Raw genomic sequence first — 19,824 nt, forward strand, 5'->3', positions numbered from 1 at the left:
TAATCTGTTTAGGAATCCCACTAAATCCTTCAGTTCACTAGTTTTTGCAAACTACTGCAGATTAATTATGAGTTGCAAGTAAATGTATTTCCCTTATCAGTTGGCAATTCTTGTCGGCACTGTGATCTCAACTGCTCCCCTGTTAAAAAAAATGTTCCAGGAATAACCTAATATCTATTGTAAATATATTGATGTTTCGGGGAGGGGGTGTGTTTTTCATATTTTTAAAAAAAATCATCACTTGATTTACTCAGAGCCATGCTGTGATTCATTGTACAACCAATTTAGCACTTAGATCTTTTTGTTCTCACAATTAGTTTCTACTTTGTAGACAATACTGTATCTGTTCTTAGCCTCTTAATTATATGGGGTTTTTTACTTTCAACATTATATTCCATTTCATTCTGGCCCACTAGACAATTCAGTTTTCCTTCTGATCTCTTTTATACTGATGACATTTACCTACTCTGACTAAATGGGCAGTCAGTGCAACCTAACAGGAATAGATCTGTGCTTGCTGCCAAGGTCTCATTGTGCATCCTGATTGCATTTTAAAGGGTTTACCTGATTAGCTCACACGTGGGCTGGTTGGCCACTGGAATATGTTATGGGCTCCTGGAGGACATCTCCTCATTTGTTTTCCTGTTAAAGGAGTCCAGTGTGTACTGTGAGATTGCTCTTTGGTATGAACTGAAGTGTAGTACGTGAGGCCAACTTGGAGATTTGTTTCAAAGGAACACTACCAACCTGGAAAAGACATGTTGTTTAGCCACACCCTTAGTCACTTCTGAGAATTACATCAGCACAAGTGTACGTTTTTCTTAAATCTGACAATAAATGCCATTTGGTGAGATTATTTCACGTCAGATCCTTTAAAAACTCCACTAATGACCCACCTGAAGGCTTATACATCCCCTACCAGCCCAACTTGCATATTTTTCCTCTGAATTCTTTTCTCCAGATTAGGGAACGATTTCACATGTGCTACTATATGAAATACTTTGCTGAAGTCAGAGCAGATGAAATCTACTGCATATTTTGTCCCGAAAATTATTATTTCAAAAATAGATATCAGTTTAGTGTGGTATTATCTGTCTTTGGCACATCTACTCAGAATCTTACCCTGTTTCCCATTTTCATTCTTATCTTTTGTTCCCATGCTCACTGTTCCATTACATGTTTCCCCACTGTGTTTCCTTGGTTATAGTTTTTTTTTAATATCATTTTGGTGACACTGCCATTAATCCAGCTGTGTCTGGAATTATCTCCAAAGGTTTCCCACAGTCAAGGTATACGTTTGTGTGCTGTTGGTTTAAAAAAAAGTCTACCTTATCTGAGAGCCAAAACACCAGTCTGGCTGATTTCAATGACTACTTTTCTTCTGAATTTGTCAAAATTTGTTCAAAACCAATCAACACTTTACTTGGAGTCCCATTGTAATTTACTCTTTTTGTATAAAGTTAACTGGATCAGCTTATGAGCACTTGAGTTTCTAGGAGCATTGTGTCTATGGCACATGCCGTGTTTAATAAAAGCCAGCTGGTATTTGCTACAGCAATTGTTTGTGGTAGAGATCTGTTGGCTCTTGTAACTAGGGATATCTCTACTCAGTTGTCACAACCACCGTTTGCTCAGTTTTGTTTTTTTTCTGGGAAATTAATTTTTATAGAAAGCCAAAGGTAAAAATTCAAGGTAAAGACAATTTTTAACTTGGCTAACAATGATCAGTATACTTCTGCTTTTTATCTCAGTTATCACAGGGAAAAATATTCCTATGTCTTCTACCTACTTGTCTTGATTGTCTGGAGGTCTTAAATGTTTGCCCAATATAATTCTGAAAACAGTGAGCTGAAAATGTGCGTCCAAGATGAGAGTATAACACTGTTGTGTGAACTTAATGGAATATACTACTTTCAGTAATAACCTCTACAGTTTCCTTAGTATAGTATTTTCACTGAGCTGCCTTCACGGAGAAGTGGCTTGCTTTTCTGTGTAAGTGCAGTTTTGAAATGATCGGCGTACAGAAGTACTTCACCTAACTCTTTACAGAGTGCATTTCTTAGCATTTTTGAGAAATAGTTATAAATTTAAGCATATTCTATTCCACCTTGAAGGAATGTTGCTCCAATTTGTTGTGATTACTGTCTTTACTGTAGTCACTAGTTTTTCAACGGTGTTGATTGATTCAAATAAAAATATGTGAATGAAAAATAGGAAGATCACCTACTATCACACAGAGGGTACAATATAGTTAAACTCATCTGGCACCTGTAGAGAATTCATTACCATTTTAACAGATGGGAAGCACTCTGATATACGATGTGAGCATATTGTGTTATCTCCAGCAAACAAGTGTTCTTTTATTATTTCTTTATTGAGAGTAGGAAGAGGATTAGATTTATAACTTAATTAAATGTCAGTACTCTTTGATTCTTGGGTAGAGGAGTCAGGTGAATACAATATATTAGGGGGGTTAGGAATTAATGAAATGGACATTAGATTCTCATTATACTTTCTGAATCTGTATGCCTTATAATTAACATTGTAGTGAAGGGCTCTTGCTTACTGTCCTAGAAAACAGTTCTGGTCATTCTGCTAAGGAAGAAAATACACCTGTTTCTTGTCCACTGAATTTTTGAATGAATGCTTTTATTCTTATGACATTGTTATTGTTATAAGAACATTGAGCTATCTCACTGTTATATAGACTGACAGTTTTGCAAGGTTTTCATGCCTTATCTTAATACTTCATTTTGCCCTTCACTTTCCTTTTGCAGGTAGAACAGATTAGGGTATTTCCGGAAGTCATTAAGAACTCTCTGATATTTACAGTTGCACCTATATCCCTTTACAGCAATGCTTTAGTCTCTGGTCTCATAATCGGTGTAAGATGACTAAATCTTGCCTACCAACATAAGGGACAGATTCCCTCTCCCTTCTTCCACAGTCCTATTCCCTAAGGAGTGGAAAAAAACCCATCAGCAGAACCAGCTACAGCAGCAAACACTTGTAGCAAACAACCAACAGTAGCACAAAACAGGTACTGAATCGGAGACCTGGTCTGCTTCAAGGCTTACCTGTGTAAGGGCATAGGCAGAGCCAGACTACCATGGGGACAGATTGATTTCAGCTGACTGTGAACCCCACTATCTCTTCATAATATCACACTGACTCAGATGAATTGTAGTTTCTGACAGCACTGATAGTCTAATGGGTTTTAGAGAAACATAGTGAACAGGCTGTGACTTCTACCTGTTCTGTCATATCTGCTCTGATAATGAAACCCTGGAAATCTGTGGAATACCTCTCTATGATTTTCTGTCTGCATTTACTCTTGTAAATTTCTTTCGAGCATCCAGTTTCTTGGTGATTATCTATGAATGAGCGCAACATTTGCAGAAAACCCATTCCTGAAAGGAGAAGCAAGAAGAAAATTTACTTGATTATTGTAAGTCATTTATTCAGCTTCTGTTCTGTTGCTAAAGGTAGGCCTGGGTGCTTCTTAATGACTGTGTGTTCATAATAGTCAGTTACTTTCTCCTCTGAGATCTGCACATCTTAATTAGTTGATGTTATAAGCAGTTTTCTAGTCCTAAAGCAGATGGAAAAAAATGTACCCCTGAGCCCTTCTGTGTCTTACTGTCTTCCAGAGCACAATGAAATGTTTATTTTTTAAAATTAAATTATTTAATTTGAATCATGTGCTAGATCATATATGCATATGAATTTACAGACATAGTCATATACATATATACACACAACATTTGTTACTGGATCTGGAAGCTGATCTACTTCAGAGCATTCTGCTTTTGTTGCTCAGCAAAGATAAACAGCATGGTGCAAAGTGAGTGGAGTGAGGAAGATCCCTGTGTCCAAAATGATGGACTGCCTTTATTCACTCCTGCCTTAGTGGAAGTAAGCACAATATAAATCATTAAAGCAAAGACTTAGAAAAGTGTGAAAATTATTGAGATTAAAGGGCCATCTTCGTCCCTTCCCTGACATCAGGAATGTGTATCACAGTAAAGAAACTGTATACGTGCAGATATGTTGGTACCAGTCTTTGCCAGTATATTTAGTTGCTGGCAGCTTGAAAGGCATCTAAATGCATTTGTATTGTAATAGAACAGTGATTTGCAGCATAAAAGTTGGAATTTATATAAAAGTGAGCCATGTAGGCCTCAGGCATAGTCCTTGCTTTTCAAATGCAGATGGAAAGTATCTGGTAGGGAAAAAGTATCAGCTTCAGCTGACGCAGGCCAGGTATGTGGCTTGCAAAACTCTATGACACACAATATACTAGTCTGGATCATGGTTATAAGCTTGGTTTATAAAAAAAGAGACTGTGCTTTTCACTGAACTCTACAAATAATTAATTAATCCTAGCTAACCTTATTTGCAAGGATATTACTCATATTTGCTTTTGATAATATCAGCACTTAAAATTATTTTCACCAGAGGTGCCAGGATAAGCAACGTGATACTCGTGCCAAAAACATACACAGATCATGACCATAGTCCAGCTGACCTTAATTTTCAAATTAGTATCTACAGAAAAGAAAAACTACCCTTCATTCAATTTAGATTTCTAATTGTTATCTAAGAAAAGCTTTTGTATTTAATAAAATATTGCTTCAGAATAAACAAACACATGCAATGGGAGACAAAAAGGATTTGTGTTATTTAAAACCTGAGCACAGCAAGATGTGAAGGGGATACTGACTTTCTTGAAAGGGAAAATTCAATCTACTGGAGTTGACAGATTCTCTGTAGCTACTTAAGATCACCCAGGCTGAGTGCTATGACGAGGATTATAGTTCATTCCTAGGTGTTCAGAAAGCTCAGCTATAACCTGCAAAAATATTTACCTGAGTGTCCTCCTAAGCAGACCAGGGCCTGGTTTAGTGAAGTGCTTGGCTTTCACTGCCTATAGATTGCTAGCTTCCTGAATGAGTGTCTGCAAGTATAAAAATTTAAGTCAGTTTAAAGCTGCAGACGTTTAGAGGACAAACATGGTCATGTTTTCATTGCCTTTCCTCACTTCTCCCCTTAAGATAGTGTTGCCTTCTGTCTTACACTTTCAAGAGTGTAGAAGCAAATGATGCTACAGAGGAATAAAAATTAAATAACTTTGAAAACCAGCTTCTCTGTGATAAAGCCCTGTCACAGAATTTGTAGATATTGAATGAAAATTGTTTTGGAAGACTCATGCCTCTTGTCAAAAACCACATTCCTTGAATGAATTCTGAACAGGTTGGCTATAGTGGAAAGACATGAATATCACTAGCTGACAGAATTAGACACATGCCATTTTAGAGAGTGGATAAATTATATGGACAAGTTTGAAAGAAGGATTCTATCTGTAGAACAGAAGCTTCTGGGAAAATGTGTCCTGGCCCCCTCTTTGCTGCATACGACTGCTTGAAATATATTTATTTTTAAATTTTTGGAGTTAGAGTTAGAATGGCAGTATTATTTTCATAAAAGTGTAGGCTTCTCCATATCTGTTCCTCAGTAAGCATCTACTCTATTTAAAAGAAAGTATCCCCAAAATACAAATCCAACTGTCCTATTTTTTGATGCCTTTCTAATAGTAAGGAGCAACTTAATAACTAAAGTTAGTGATAACATGAGTATGATAAGAAACAGTCTAAAACAGATTGAAGACCCCTTAATTATTTCATATATGTTGCTAAACTATAAGGGGTAATAGTGTTTTATTATCTTAGGAACATTAGGTACATTGTGAACTTTACAAAAGTGAAAGAAGCTTCTATTCAACACCTGTGTTTTGTATAATAAGGTTTACATCATTATTGAGTACAGGTCTTCATATAGTCAGCCATGTCTCCTGCAAATCCAGTAGCTGATACTACAACTGATTCATCTATCTTAAAATGACATTTAGTTTCTAGTAGAATTGTCTAGAATTGTCTAGAAGATGTCAGTTTCTGGACTTGTAGCTAATAACATGGAAAAAGCTGAATGGTGTCAGAAAAGGCAATACCAATAGGACTATCCAGACTTTGAAATTATTAAGTTTCAGCTTAAGCTTGTCTCTCTCTCTAAATCAGCACAGCTCAATTTACATTAAATGCCTTAAGGTTTCTTTTGTTACTCAGGCCTGTGGGCATCATCCTGAAGCATAGAATGTAGCACATGCCTTTTTCAGTATGAAGGAACCATCTGGTTTTTCTCCTACTCAAGTAATACTGACAAAGAACATATATAACTGCAGCAATGTTATCTAAAAGGAAAACAACATTTGCTTTCTCCAAGGAATATAAATAACAGATTGAAAAGTATATGACCATCCACAGAATGCATGTGGTTGGATATAGCAGAAATGTAACTGGTTACAGTAACAAAATTTCAATGTTCTATTGGTAGGAATTGAGGTTTTATATTTCCTTTTCTCTTAGCCCTGTCACCTTTCTGTGTTTCCTGCCACAGTAAATGTTGACTTTAACAAATAAGAAAATGAGAGGGAATAATTTTAAACCACAGACTGTCTAAATCCTTCCTATTTCAGACACTTGCCATTCCAATTTCTACCCTTAAATTATCTTTCTTTTCCTCCTGACTTTGACCATCCTTCTCAAACTATGTTTTCAGCAGGAACAGCAGCATCCCTAGTTGCTTGCGAGGGAGAAAGGATTTAATAGGTACTTAAGGAAATGCAGCAATATCAATGGCATGGCATAAAACTCAGTCAGAGCAGTGTGCCTGGTGCACTCCTTGCAGTGAAGCCTTTCCATTGCAAGAATGGCTAAGTTAATTTTTTCTGTGTCATTCTGCCCCTCTTACAGAATTATCCTTCATAGCCTGCACCTTACAACAGTGAGATCACAAGCCTCAGGCTACAGATATCCTTAGCACAATGGTGCCACCAAAGACAATGCATGCTGGAAAACACATTAGAAACTGTTATAGATCTCTTTGTAGAATCTGAAATATAAGTTCATTTTGCTCTTAAAAGAATGAGCAAAGGAAGAAATCTGGCTTTGTAGCACCTCTAGACGATTAAATCAAATAGTTTCTGTAGAGTTCACAAAACTGTATTACTGTGAGCACTCATAAACCCAAGAACTGATGCTATTGGCAGTATTTCTAAAACAGCCACAACAAAACCCCAAAACACCTTATACACAAACAACAGGGCATTGCTCACATTTCATATTTAAAAAGGCAGAAGTCCATTCAGTTAATTTTCTCTTGTTTTACTTTAGCTTGGTTTAAATGTTGTGTGTGGTTTGCTTAGTGTTTAGGTCCCTTGCAGATACTTGCCTGGCATTACCTGATTTCCTGAAAGAAAAATCTTACCCAAAACTCAGCAATAGTCATGAGGGAGGTGGCCACAGAATAGCCTTCTCTCCTCCATGGAGAGTCCTGGCGGTGCAGGACAGGGTCTGCAATCCAACTTCAGTTTCATCATCAGGATTGTTTGGAGGCTGATCACAGCTCTGGATATACTGGCGTAGGGACACAGAAGGAGGTTGGTCTCTTTAATAGGATGTTTGGTGGAATCATCCTTGCGCCCTCCACATGTAGTATGTTTATTTTCCTTCACTCCTTTTATGAAAATAAGACAATAGTAAAATACTGAATAAGAGTGAAAGTAAGGGAAATAAATGATAAAATATCAAAATGGAGTAACTGAAAAGTAGAAGTTTCTATGAAAATGTTTACTTTGAAAGAGAAAAGAATGGAGATGAATGTTTGGTTTTTTTGGTTCCACACAAAGCTGTTGAATAAAGGAATACTTAGCATTTTTATTTGTTAGTTTTTCTTTCTATTTTTGAAGAAGCACGGGAGCTTCACTCCTCTGGTCTCTCACATCCTCTTCACATCAGTCAATTTCAATACACATTTTTCTATAAATGCCACAGCAGGTTACAAATGGAACTGGACATGAAGTTCTGCAGCAGCCACCCAAGGAGTGAGAAGGTTGTTGTGCAGGGAGAATGAAAATGAAGGGAAAATTGCCAGAAAAGATCAGAAGTATATGGAAAAATGAACAGACTGACCAATTGTAGAAAATGTACATTTTTTTTTTCTTAAAGGTAGGTGACATCCCTCAAGAGGGAATACAAGCAACTGAGACAAAAAAGAAGGTAAGATAGTTCTCCTCTCAACCCTTATATCTCTGGAGCTTGGTGACAAACATCATTGGCAACTACATCTATGCAGAACTATGTCTCTCCCACCCAGGTAGTAAGCCTGGGGAATCAGCAAAGGTACAACAGATTATTGCAGAAGCTTAGCCTCACAAAAATCAGCACCAGCAGATGATTTCAAACCTAGAGATAGCAGAAGTGCCTGAGGTCTCTGTTGCCCTAGATTATGAACCGGGTAGGAGTCTGGTGACAATAAACTGGACAGCTTGCTGAGCAAGCAAGAAAGCTGTCAGAGGAGGGACTCTCCATGGAAGGGGTACAAGCTGGCCCAGAACAGACCTAACAGGGCTCTATGAAAGACAGTGACCTAGTAGAGAGTTGGAAGTTATGTACTTTGCGAAGTGGGGAGTTGAGGGTTGCTGGAAAGAGTCTTGGTAAGCAGTAGGAGCCAAAGAACTGTCTGCTGTAGCTGATCTTACCATACTGCCAGTTGTCATGGTTTGATTATAAATCTTGCAATATTTGGAGACTAATTTTCTTGCCCTTTGTGGGAATGTATGTTCTTGCTGGAGGGGAAAACAAACCCTTGGAGGGTTTGTTCTTTACCCTCTGTCCTGCCAAAACTCCTGGAAATGTTTCTTGAGCATAACCTCTGTACTTGCAAGTCAGAAAATGATGGGGAAAAGCTTAAATTTGTAAATTTAAAAGTTATTTGTAAAATATTTGAAATTTTTTAAAGGGAGGCTCTTGATTTTTTTGAACTTCATTTTGATGACCTGGACTTGGAGACAATTGGGGCCAGCTGTAAGAACTCAGCTTCAGGAGCTTAGCTTCTTGTGGAAACAGGGAAATCCTTGTAGAGCCCGTGCACCCAAAGAAAACATTCATGTTCATCTGATGTGGAAAATGTAATAGGTGTCCCAGCAGTGAGTCTGAATCTGTCTTATAGCTGCACATGGAGATGACAAGTGGGATTTGTAATGTCTAGCTGGGTGGATAAGTTTATACCACCTGAATTAACCATGTGACTGTACGTGTATGTCGAAAGATTCCTACTAAAATACCTTTTTCACCAGTTCTTGCTTTTATTTCTTTAGTGTTCTTACAAGACAACATGAAAGGGAGAGCAGAAAAGAAGAGAAATATAATTTCAAAATGTAGTTCCTGTGCTCTTGTGTGGAGATAGGAAAAGCAGTGATGTTTCTCATGGCGCAATATTTATTTCAGGACTGGATTTCACATCAATCACTTCCTTACTCAGAAGTGACTGATGACAGGATTTGGCAGGAATGAAGATTTGTACTAAGAACCATTTAATTCAGTGGCTGTCAGATCAAAACACAGAGTGGCTGAACACAATCGGGTGAAAGCAGAAATTTCCTAGATGTATAAGGTTTTCTCATTCTTTTTCTCGGTCTTCTTGATCTCTTATTTATTGAACCTCTTTTTGCAACAAAGCAATATCAAAAAGGGACATTTGACTAGTGAGATAGGAAAAGGGAAGAGCATTTGCCTCCCGGATGTAGGTTTGCCTGTATAACTCCAGTGATCAACAGAAACATTTAAGTAGCTACAGACTCTTGACTCACCAGGTTTTCAAACAAAGCATCTCAGTTTAACAATGCCAGGTATGCAGGAACCTGTAGGGACCCTATGGACTCCCAAGCCTGTAACATTTTGTGGGGTATTTTCTACCTGGGTCCAGATGTGTGACCCTTGGAGGCTACCCTAACACATTCTTGATGCACACACCAGATGTACACAAGCATGCCAGCCTGCAAAGGGGCCCCATCCTGGGAAATAAGGGGCTCTGTTCTGCTTCTCTCCTACCTCACAAGTTGAACGCCCGCTTTAGCTGGTGCTGGTGGCTGAAGGCTGATATGAATGAAGTAAGCACTCTTAAATAGACGCATTCACTGCCATTTCTGTCTACACTGCACTGAAATCTGACCCGCCTTTGCACTTGACAGACAGGGAGGCTCCTAAGCCACTACTGCTTGGTGGCTAAATATATATTTTTACCCACAGAGAGTGCCATCCTGCCTTGCAGGCTTCATCAGAGCCTTCAGCCCCCCAGTGGACAGAGAAAACAACACCGCACAAAAACATCACATAGATTATATAAATAGTTGAGAGACCCTGGGGCAGAGAGGATTATGTGTTTGCTGGGTCTTGGGGCAACCATCTTTGGAAAGGATGGTTCTTGTGTAAGAGGTATAACTTAGAATAGAAGTACATTTGTATCTTGATTTCCCCTGCAAATACAGAATGCAAGAAAGCATCTTGTACAGAAGGAGTCTACTGTCACAATATGGGGAGTGTAACAGCAAACACAACCCAAAGTGAGGCACAGAATGGAGTCTGCTTTCCTGTGTGGTAGGCTCCTGCAGGGCTCATAGGCTCTTGCAGGACCCAGAGAAAACACCCCCATCTCAGGGTGGTACAGTCACCTACTTGAGACTGATTCTCCTGCAGATTGCAGAAGAAAAGTCATAAAAAAGATAGCAAAGCCTAATTATTATTTGTAATTGAATGGAAGATTAAAAGATGAAGAGGAATAATGCTATAACCAACTAAAAAGGACAGTTGTTTTCAGTTAAACATATGCATACCTTTGACATCTTGTTCTCATGACTAAAGCAAGTGAGAAATTCTGGTGAGATTCTAAATACCTCAAGGGAGAAACGAGCTTCAGCCTGTCAGTCAAGGTAGAAATCTGTTTAAAAGGTCATATTAGAGACTTCGGTAAAGAACAATACAAACACCTGACTTGATAGCATATTGATCAGCCATTCTCATGGTGAATTGCCTTTCTGTCTTTTGGGAATGGAGCCACTGGGTTCCTTTCTTAAAGACTCCCTCTCAGTGCTGTTCTTCAGTGTTTGCATGTGCTTCTCAAACATTCACCTTATAGCTTAAGTGAATGTACAGCCGATCTGCTGTCTAACTGCTGATCCTGTTTGCCAATTTTCCTAGCTTTAACTAGGCAGCATCCATAGCACTCTAACTGCTAGTCTCAAGCAACAAGAAAAAAAAGTGTTATTCCTCTCTTTCTCTGTGTTTTCTCAAAAAAATGAATATTCTGTACCCCTTCTGCTATCTCTTTGAACATGAGATTTTAAATGACTCAGACACTAAGATTTATGCTGGCAAGAAAAGACTTGGGGCTATACTTTTGTTATTCACAGCAGGGGCCAGAGATCTGTTCTTAGCCCATGGAAGGATGTTTGATGTGCAAGTGCTACAGCACAACTGCAATGGAATCTTTTCTATTTTATCAGCATTTTTTATTGAGCCCTTTCTACATTACTGAGCCTCTGGGAACACAGCTGGAATTTACAGACATACCACTGGAAATTTGCCTACAGATCTGATGTCATATAAGCACAGGAAGCAAAATTGCCTGTATATGGGTGAAGCTAAATTTACATGGTACACTGTAGTTTTTTAAGGCAGCAGTGAGAGACAGGCACCTACATACCTTAAATAATTTAAGTCTTGGTCAAATTTTACTGTTTAAACTGTGCTCCAGAATTTGAGCATATGCTCTGCAAGAGCGAGTGGGAAGATTTCCTCTGACTCTTTAGCCTGTGCATACTAAAGACAGGATTAATGACGCTTCTGCTCTTGTGCAACAATTTGTTCAATCTATTCCTGACCAATATTACAGACTGGTGTAGTCACCTAGGCAAGAATATGGTCTTATGTCTTTATGCTCACATCAGTGGTAGCATGACCTCCATGCAGCTCACATACATCCAAACATGGTGCACAAAGAGCATAAAGTTGTCACACACCTTTGCTAGTTGCTATAGTCTTTTGTGCTGGGAAGATGTATTTCTTTCCTGGCCAACTCTATGAAATTTCTTAAAGGCAGAAAGATATTTTTTGCTGAGAAAAATTTGCTTTTCTCTTCATCTTTTATATGTATGAATTAAAAAATCCTTTTATGTCTGACTAAAGAAACAGAAAAAGTGGAGGAAACCTTGGTTATGATACTGTTTCCCAATACATTTCTTTCCCGTGGGGTATGTTGTTTCTTCAGGTAATCAGAAGAGGCAAAAGCAATGCAGAGAAGAATGCATCATGAAACACCTCCCTTGCTTCCCCTCCTGCCCATACAGCACAATTTATTCCTTTTTTGGGCATCCTAGCTTTGTGTTCTGGGTATTTGTTAAATTTTGTTCCATTCCTCTTTCTTTCTTCTGGGTGAAAGATTTTACATTGATGAGTTACACTATATAGTATTTAACTGTGAACAGTATCAGCTGCCAGTGTCATCTCAGACTATAAGATCTGCAAATAGTAACAAAGTGATACAGAACTGAGAGAGTTAGTTGAATTGGTCATGTACCTGAGGGCTCAGTGTAGGGGCCAGTCCTTTTTAATGTCTTTATCGACAAGCTGGATGAGAGAACTGAGTGCACCCTCAGTCAGTTCACAGATGCCACCAAGTTGGGTGTGAGTGTTTATCTGCTGGAGAGCAGGAAGGCTGTGCAGAGGGATCTGGACAGGCTGGATTCATGGGTTGAGGCCAATTGTATGAGGTTCAAAAAAGGCCAAATGTCACATGGGTCACTCGGGTCACAAAACTCCCATACAACAGTACAGGCTTGGGGAGGAGTGGCTGGAAAGCTGCTTCATGGGAAAGGGCCTTGGGGCATCCTGGCAGGTGTCAGTAATAGTGTGGCAAGCAGGACCACGGAAGTGATCATGCCCCTGTACTCAGCACTGGTGAGGCTGCATCTCAAGTCCTGTGCTCAGTTTTGGGCCCCTCACTATATGAAAGTACCCCTCACTACATTAGGGTGCTGGAGCATGTCCAGAGAAGAACAGTGATGCTGATGAAAGGTCTAGAGCACAAATCTTATGAGTAGTGGCTGAAGGATCTGGGGTTGTCTAGCCTAGAGAAAAGGAGGCTCAGAGGAGACCTTATTGCTCCAGCTTCCAGCCAGCTGGGACCTCTCCGGATTCCCAAGACCTCTCAAAAAATCATTGAGACAGGTTTTGTGATGACATCAGTACGATGACGTCAGATTCTTGGATGAATCCCATCAGACCCCATAGATTTGTAGGGATCCAGCTGGAGAACAATTTCAATTATTCTCACAATCATGAGACCCCCTTGGTTCATCATCCATGATCAAGACAGAGGCAAAGAAAGCATTAAACATCATCCTGTAATGGGCCAATGATATTTCTATATTGCCTATTGCCTATTGCCATTAATATATTTGAAAAAAATCTTTTTATTGTCCCCCACATTTCTGGCCAGTGTCAGCTCCAGCTGAGCTTAGGCTGCATGAATTTTCTCCCTCCAGAGGCAAGTAGCATCTCTAAGTTCTTCCCATGTCCCTTGAACTTGCTTTCGCTGGGCATACACCTTCCTTTTTGCCTTATCTCCAAGAGAAGATCCCTGTTCAGCCAAGCTGGCCTTCTGCCTTTTGAGAACAAGCTGAGCCAGATGCACTTGTGTTCAGCTGATTAGAACCAAATGGGAGTGTTTCGGCCTTGGAGCTGAGAAAAGAATGCTGGGAATTCTGCTTAACTGAATGGCAACACCAGGTGCTGTTTACCTGAAGAGGTTAATAAAAGGGGAACACAGAGAGAGATCTGTGGAGAATCCCAAAAATGGGGTGGGGTCCCATTCCTTCATTGTTGATATGCCTCGTCTGCTTGACTTTTATCTGGGAGTTGCCTGTTCCTGTGTCCTTACAGAGTAATGTTTAAAAAGTGACCAGCACTGATGGACCCCAGCACCTGCAAAAACATTTTTCCAGGGGACCTTACTTACTAATCCTCTGAACAGCCTGAAGTGTGCTCTCCTCATTTCCAGAGTTGAAATTTTGCTAGCACTTCTCCTTTGAAGAGAGATTTTAAATCCAATCACTTTGTGGTTGCTGTGGCCAAAACGGCCACCAATCTCCACTTCACTCACAAGATCCACTCTGTTGACCAGCAGCAGATCAAGGAGGGCATCTTTCCAAGTTGGGTCTCTTAGGACCTGTTCCATTCAGTTGTCATCCAGGTGTTTTAGGAATCCTCTGGCTCAAGTTGTACCAGTTGTGTGATGCTCCCAGTTATTTTCTGGCAAGTTGAAATTCCCCATAAGGACAAGGGCAGTTGGCTTGGGAGCATCCCTTAGTTCCACAAAGATTAATTTGTTGGTGTCATAGGAGGTCTACAGAGAGGTCTATAGTAGACTCCCACAATAACATCCATATTATTCATTTGCCCCTTGATTCTTACCCAGAATCTCTCAACTGCGTCATTGCCAACTGTGAGCTCCATACATTCTAACCCTTCTATTACATACAGTGCCACCCCTTTGCCTCTTCTGTCCTGCCTATCCCTCCTGAAGAGCCTGTAACTGTCCAACAGGGTGCTCCAGTCATAGGTCTCATCCCACCAGGTTCACTTATGCCAATGATGTCAAATCTTTGGGACTGGGCCAAAGATTTTTGCTCTTTGTTTGTTCCTCATGATGTGTGCATTGGTTTAGAAACATTTCAGGTGTGGTAGCCAATTGTAGCCAAACATTGTAGCCAATAGCTCCCGAAGTAGATTGAGGGATGCCATTAGTGCTGTTTCTTCAAGTGTTGGCACACCATTCCATTTCTCATCACTGGTGAGCCTAGTTTTGTTCCTTTTCCCCTTTAAAGCTCTGTCAAGCCCCAATAGCTCCCGTGCTAAAACTCTTTTTCTCCTCTGAGACAGGTGCATCCCATCAGGTGTCAGTAGGCCAGGTGTTGAGTGGATGGTCCCACGGCCAAATTTTTTTTTCAATTACACCAACCTCAGGGCTCCTCGTTGACCTCATGGATCTGCCTATCCCTATCAATATTATTCCTTGTTACTGGAAGGATCGAGGAAATCACTACCTGTCCTACTGATCTGTCTAACAATTGTCCCAGGGCCCTGAAGTCTTTTTTGATTTCCCTCAGACTTCTTGTTATTTTGTTGATGTCAGTATGAACAACCAATAACAAACAGTAATCAGAGTGCCTCATTAGACTGGATTGGATATTAAGAAAAATTTCTTCACTGAGAGGCTTGTCAAGAATTGGAACAGGCTGCCCAGGGAACTGGTGGAGCCAGTCCATCCTAAAAGACATGTAGATGTGGCCTTGGGGACATGGTTTAGTGATGGACTTTGCAGTGCTGGATTTATGGTTTGATTTGATGATCCTAGAGGCTTTTTCCAACTTACATGATTTTATGAGTCTATGTGACAGTATAAAGAACACCAGAATTCAATGGCTTGTAGCTGAGTTTCCCTATTGCTTCTGATATTAGTTTATTGTTGATAATATACTCATCAAAAAATGAAAAGCACCATGCTGAGGCAGAATTTTAAAGAAAGCTGGAAGGATCATAAAGTGCTGGATGGATTTTGCCACTCAATTTACATGTGGGTAATAGTCAGCAGTGGGTAGTATGCACCAATTGACTTTTTACATAAATGAATACTGTAACAGAATGTTGATTGGTGGGAGCACTACTCCCATTAAGCAGTAGGAATTGTGTCTTGCTGCTTTGGGAAAAAAAGATTTTAAATAATTAGAGTTCTAATTAGAAATGCCAGACCTAATGTTCTGTTGCCTCCTTTGATTTGAGGGCTACAGGAAAATATGCACTTCTGACAAAAGTTTGCACCCACTAGTTACTTGTGAAAAGATTTGTATAGAAAGTAGAGCCTCAATCTTTCAATAAAAGGAAAAGCAATTAAAAGAAAAAGCAAGCCATTATGTTGTTCATTTCTCTGGGTGATCTATGCCATTACTGTATTGTTATTGCTCTGACAAATTCCCTTATTAATAGCATTCAGCCTGACTTTTATTTATTTTATCGTCTCTAAACATAGCTCTGTCATAAGAATGTTGAAATGAGGGAATAAGTTATATTAAAATGAAAATAAGACTTGGATCCCAACTGACAAATAATTCTGTCCATCTTTTTGTAAATGATCCACAGGGGCTAGAAGAGATAGCATTGAGGATTCCTTTTCTTAACAAACATTCACAAGTTCATAATTTCCTCTTGTATCAATAGCTTCTAGTGACAGCTAAAGAAGTCAGTTAATAAACACTGTCATATGAAACTACTGTGACTTAGTATTTGTCAATGGAGGTTTCTTTCCCTTCCACATAAACATACACACATGTATTAGCTATACTTGAAACAAACTTGAAAATGAGGTTATGTTAGAAGTCAGAGTATATGTGATAATCTAAACATTGAGGATTACACTGGGGCAAGAGTTTTGTCCACCTAACACATTGGTTTTATCCACCTGTAAGTGTAGTGACACACTGTATATAGGTCATAGTACTGCATTTTTAACTAGCGTTTAGAGTGACCTACACTGTTACAGTGACAGTGGAAACACATTTCTTCAGCTGTGACCTGACATCATCCATTGTTACATCTGGTTACACCTGTACTGAAAAAATGTACAAAATTAATTAGTTATATATGATTGATTATTAGGATACAGCCTAAAGTTATAAGCTTAATATAAGCTCAATATACATAAGGCAAATACTGGCCTTAAACCTACACACTAAATTCAGTAATGAAATTAATTTTGATAATTTTAGTTGACCAATTCTTTGAGTTCTTTTTTCCAATAGCAGCATACTACTTTTCTAAAAATTAGTCTTGGAAGGTAAGCCTGGCACAAGACTTTCCACAAGAAATGTTGCCCAGCTCTCTTCTCCTTCCAAAAGGTAAGGATGTGGGAGATAGATACAGCCTCGTGTTTTGCCTAAGTTCAAATAAATCTTTAAACTTGCTGCTGTTAAAACATGATCTGTTAACCTGCAGAAGTACTTCACAGGTGGCAATCTTCTGCAAATTCATATTGTTACAGAGGGTGCAAGGCGTGGCTGTCGAGGAGCTTGCATGAAGAGCTGGGCTTCTGTTAGGCACGTCCTAGGGTGAGCAGGTGGTTGAATTTGTTAGACTGTCTTCAGTTTAATTTTTCTCCTTAATGAAATTGATAGTCATTGTAATATAATGCTGGTCTTCGCTGAGAAGAGTAAGTGATTCCTATGGAGGAAAAAAATCAGAACAAAATAGTGATATCTGAGTGTCTTACTGCACATGCAGACCTTTGATGTTTTTATTTTTATTGACAGCGTGGTTGCTTAATGATGAATTTAATTTTCCATTTGGTACTTTTTTGGAACAGTTCCACTTATGGAAGTGAAATGACATCCATCTATCTTTTCAGGTCTTGGGTGGTAAAAGTACAATATAAAAGGCAAATCTTATGTTAGTTTTCTGTCATGGACAGCTATGCTAAATCATAACTCCTCCTTCTCCATCCAAAAAGCCCCATACTCAAACAAATACTACAGGCTTCCTGACAGTTTTTAAGTAATGTTCTACCTTCTTTTCCCAATTTTTCACCTTTACTTTTAAAATCTGTTTACTGAAATGCGATATATTATCTCTTTCATAAAATATGATTTTATTATACAATATTAATTTGGAAACTAAATACACCAAGAAATACTCAAACTTACAGTAGGCAGATATTCACCTGGTTAGCAACTACTAATCGAAAAGTAGGCTAATACCAATTACATTCTGTTTATACCTTTGTGTTTAGCCATGAAGTGGTTTTTGAAACCTGACTTTCTTTACATCGCTGGTTGTTGTACAATGACTTAGATGTTTGAATGCTTGTCCAAGTTGGCATTCTTAATAGAGTTCATGAGAGTTTGCAAACCACCATGTCAGTTGAACAGTCAGCTGCTGAGATGCCTTTAGAAACCCCACAATTCATAATTCCTTTGTTGTCTGCCTAGGTGACAGAAGCTTTTTAAACAGAAGAGCAATAAAAAGCACATACCGAATAATCTTATTTATACATGAGTTTTTCTGTATGTGGAGATACTGGCATTTATGAAGAAGAGTAACTCCCAAACATTTATGCATTTATGCATCCATGCATCAATAACCTCATTTTTACAAATATTTACCTGGTATTACTGCATTAGCCATTAGAACAGATTTCAAATGTCTATACTAAATTTCATAGTTATCATACAATCCTAGTTTGTCTATTGATGTGATACTGGAAGCTGATGTGTCCATTTTGTGAGCTGCAGAAAGGCAAGTTGACTACTTCTGTAGATGGCAGGCACAGTGCCAGACCCTTGTGCAGGAGTTTGGCCATACCTATGAAGTTGGTAGACAGCTCTGAAGACCTTTTCACCTGATACATTTCACATGTGCTAAATTCATTATAAAAGGATTAAGCAGCTTAGCTACCATCCCAATCACAGCTGCTTCTTTCCCTGAAGAAGTCCCAGGAAAAGGTTATTTTTCATGAGAGTACTTTGCATGAGTGATGTGCAGTGAGTGGTCACACTCTGTGGACAACATTAATTTTAAAACAGTTTTAACACTAGGATCACCTTTTTTCTGTAAGTCCCTCTAAACTAGTGGAGCTGGTGTTCCTGTAAGGAACAAGAGCTAATTTCAGTCTCATTGTTATTCATGTAATATAGTCTTTCATTTTTCATAAGGGAGGACAACCTCTTAAATGAGTTTTGAAACTCGGTGAGTATTTTACTGAACACATGCATAAAATATGGTAGGCTGAGCAGAGAATAACCCAGATTCCTAATTCATATGGTGTGGTATCCGCTGAGAGAAACTTGAAAATTAGTTTGTTTTTCTTTTTAACATTTGCTTTGATTTGTGGCATGCTTAGTGTTACTAAGGATCACTTGGAGAGTGGCTGCGTGATACTTAGTTGCTGTCTGGGATTAAACAACGGCAGATCTTAATTAATTTTCCTTTGATCATATCTACATATCTGACTCACATACTGCATCTAAATTTAAAGTATATGTGACCAGGCTGATGTAGAGAATACATTGGTATAAACCTTTGGCTTTTCTTTGGTACATGTAATTATGTGCTGAGCTGTTGGTAGCACCAAGTTCTGTGAATTGTGACTATGAGGATGCCTTGCCTTTTCAAATAAGAATTTTAAAAGTTCTAATTTATTACATCTAAGTGAGGTGCAGTATCTCGTAATGTTAGGTTAGCTATTGGACTAGGTCAGGAACCTTGGATTAGGTGTCTGCCTGTGGGGCTATTGCTTTTTTTTTTTGTCTTTGGAAAGCTCCTTCTTCAAAGAACAAGGCAAATTAAATCAAACTTTTTTGATTAAGTCTACTTTAATAGAAAAGAAAAAAAGGAAGATGACAATTGTGAATGTTTCACAATATAAAATAATCTTCCTGATAAATACTTCTTGAGAGTAAACAAACTCCATAATATGTGGCACACATAGTTGGAGAAGTGTAAATTATGTACTCCATAACATTGTCTACTCCGTGGTTTTGATGATAATTTCAGTTCTCTGTGATATGTAAAGGAACAATATTCTCAGAACTCTGTGATTATTTATTGGCTTTTATAAATTATGTAAAATTTTCTTGGCAAATATTTTTGTCAATTATTTAACCAGCCATTTCCCTTGTGCCTCTGAATTTTGTCAATTATTTAACCAGCCATTTCCCTCATACCTCTGAAAAAGTAAATTATTCTGGTTTTTTCTGTGATGCTACAAAGTTGATGTAAACATTTGCAGTGATTCTTACTAAATGTCACTTCACATATTTCAGCATTAAAATATTCAGAAAGGTGTTGCATAATAGAGACTTTTTGTGCTAAATTTGCAATA

This window comes from Corapipo altera, unplaced genomic scaffold (assembly GCF_003945725.1).
Source record: "Corapipo altera isolate COAL_440 unplaced genomic scaffold, ASM394572v1 2b, whole genome shotgun sequence".
Classification (NCBI taxonomy): Eukaryota; Metazoa; Chordata; class Aves; order Passeriformes; family Pipridae; genus Corapipo; species Corapipo altera.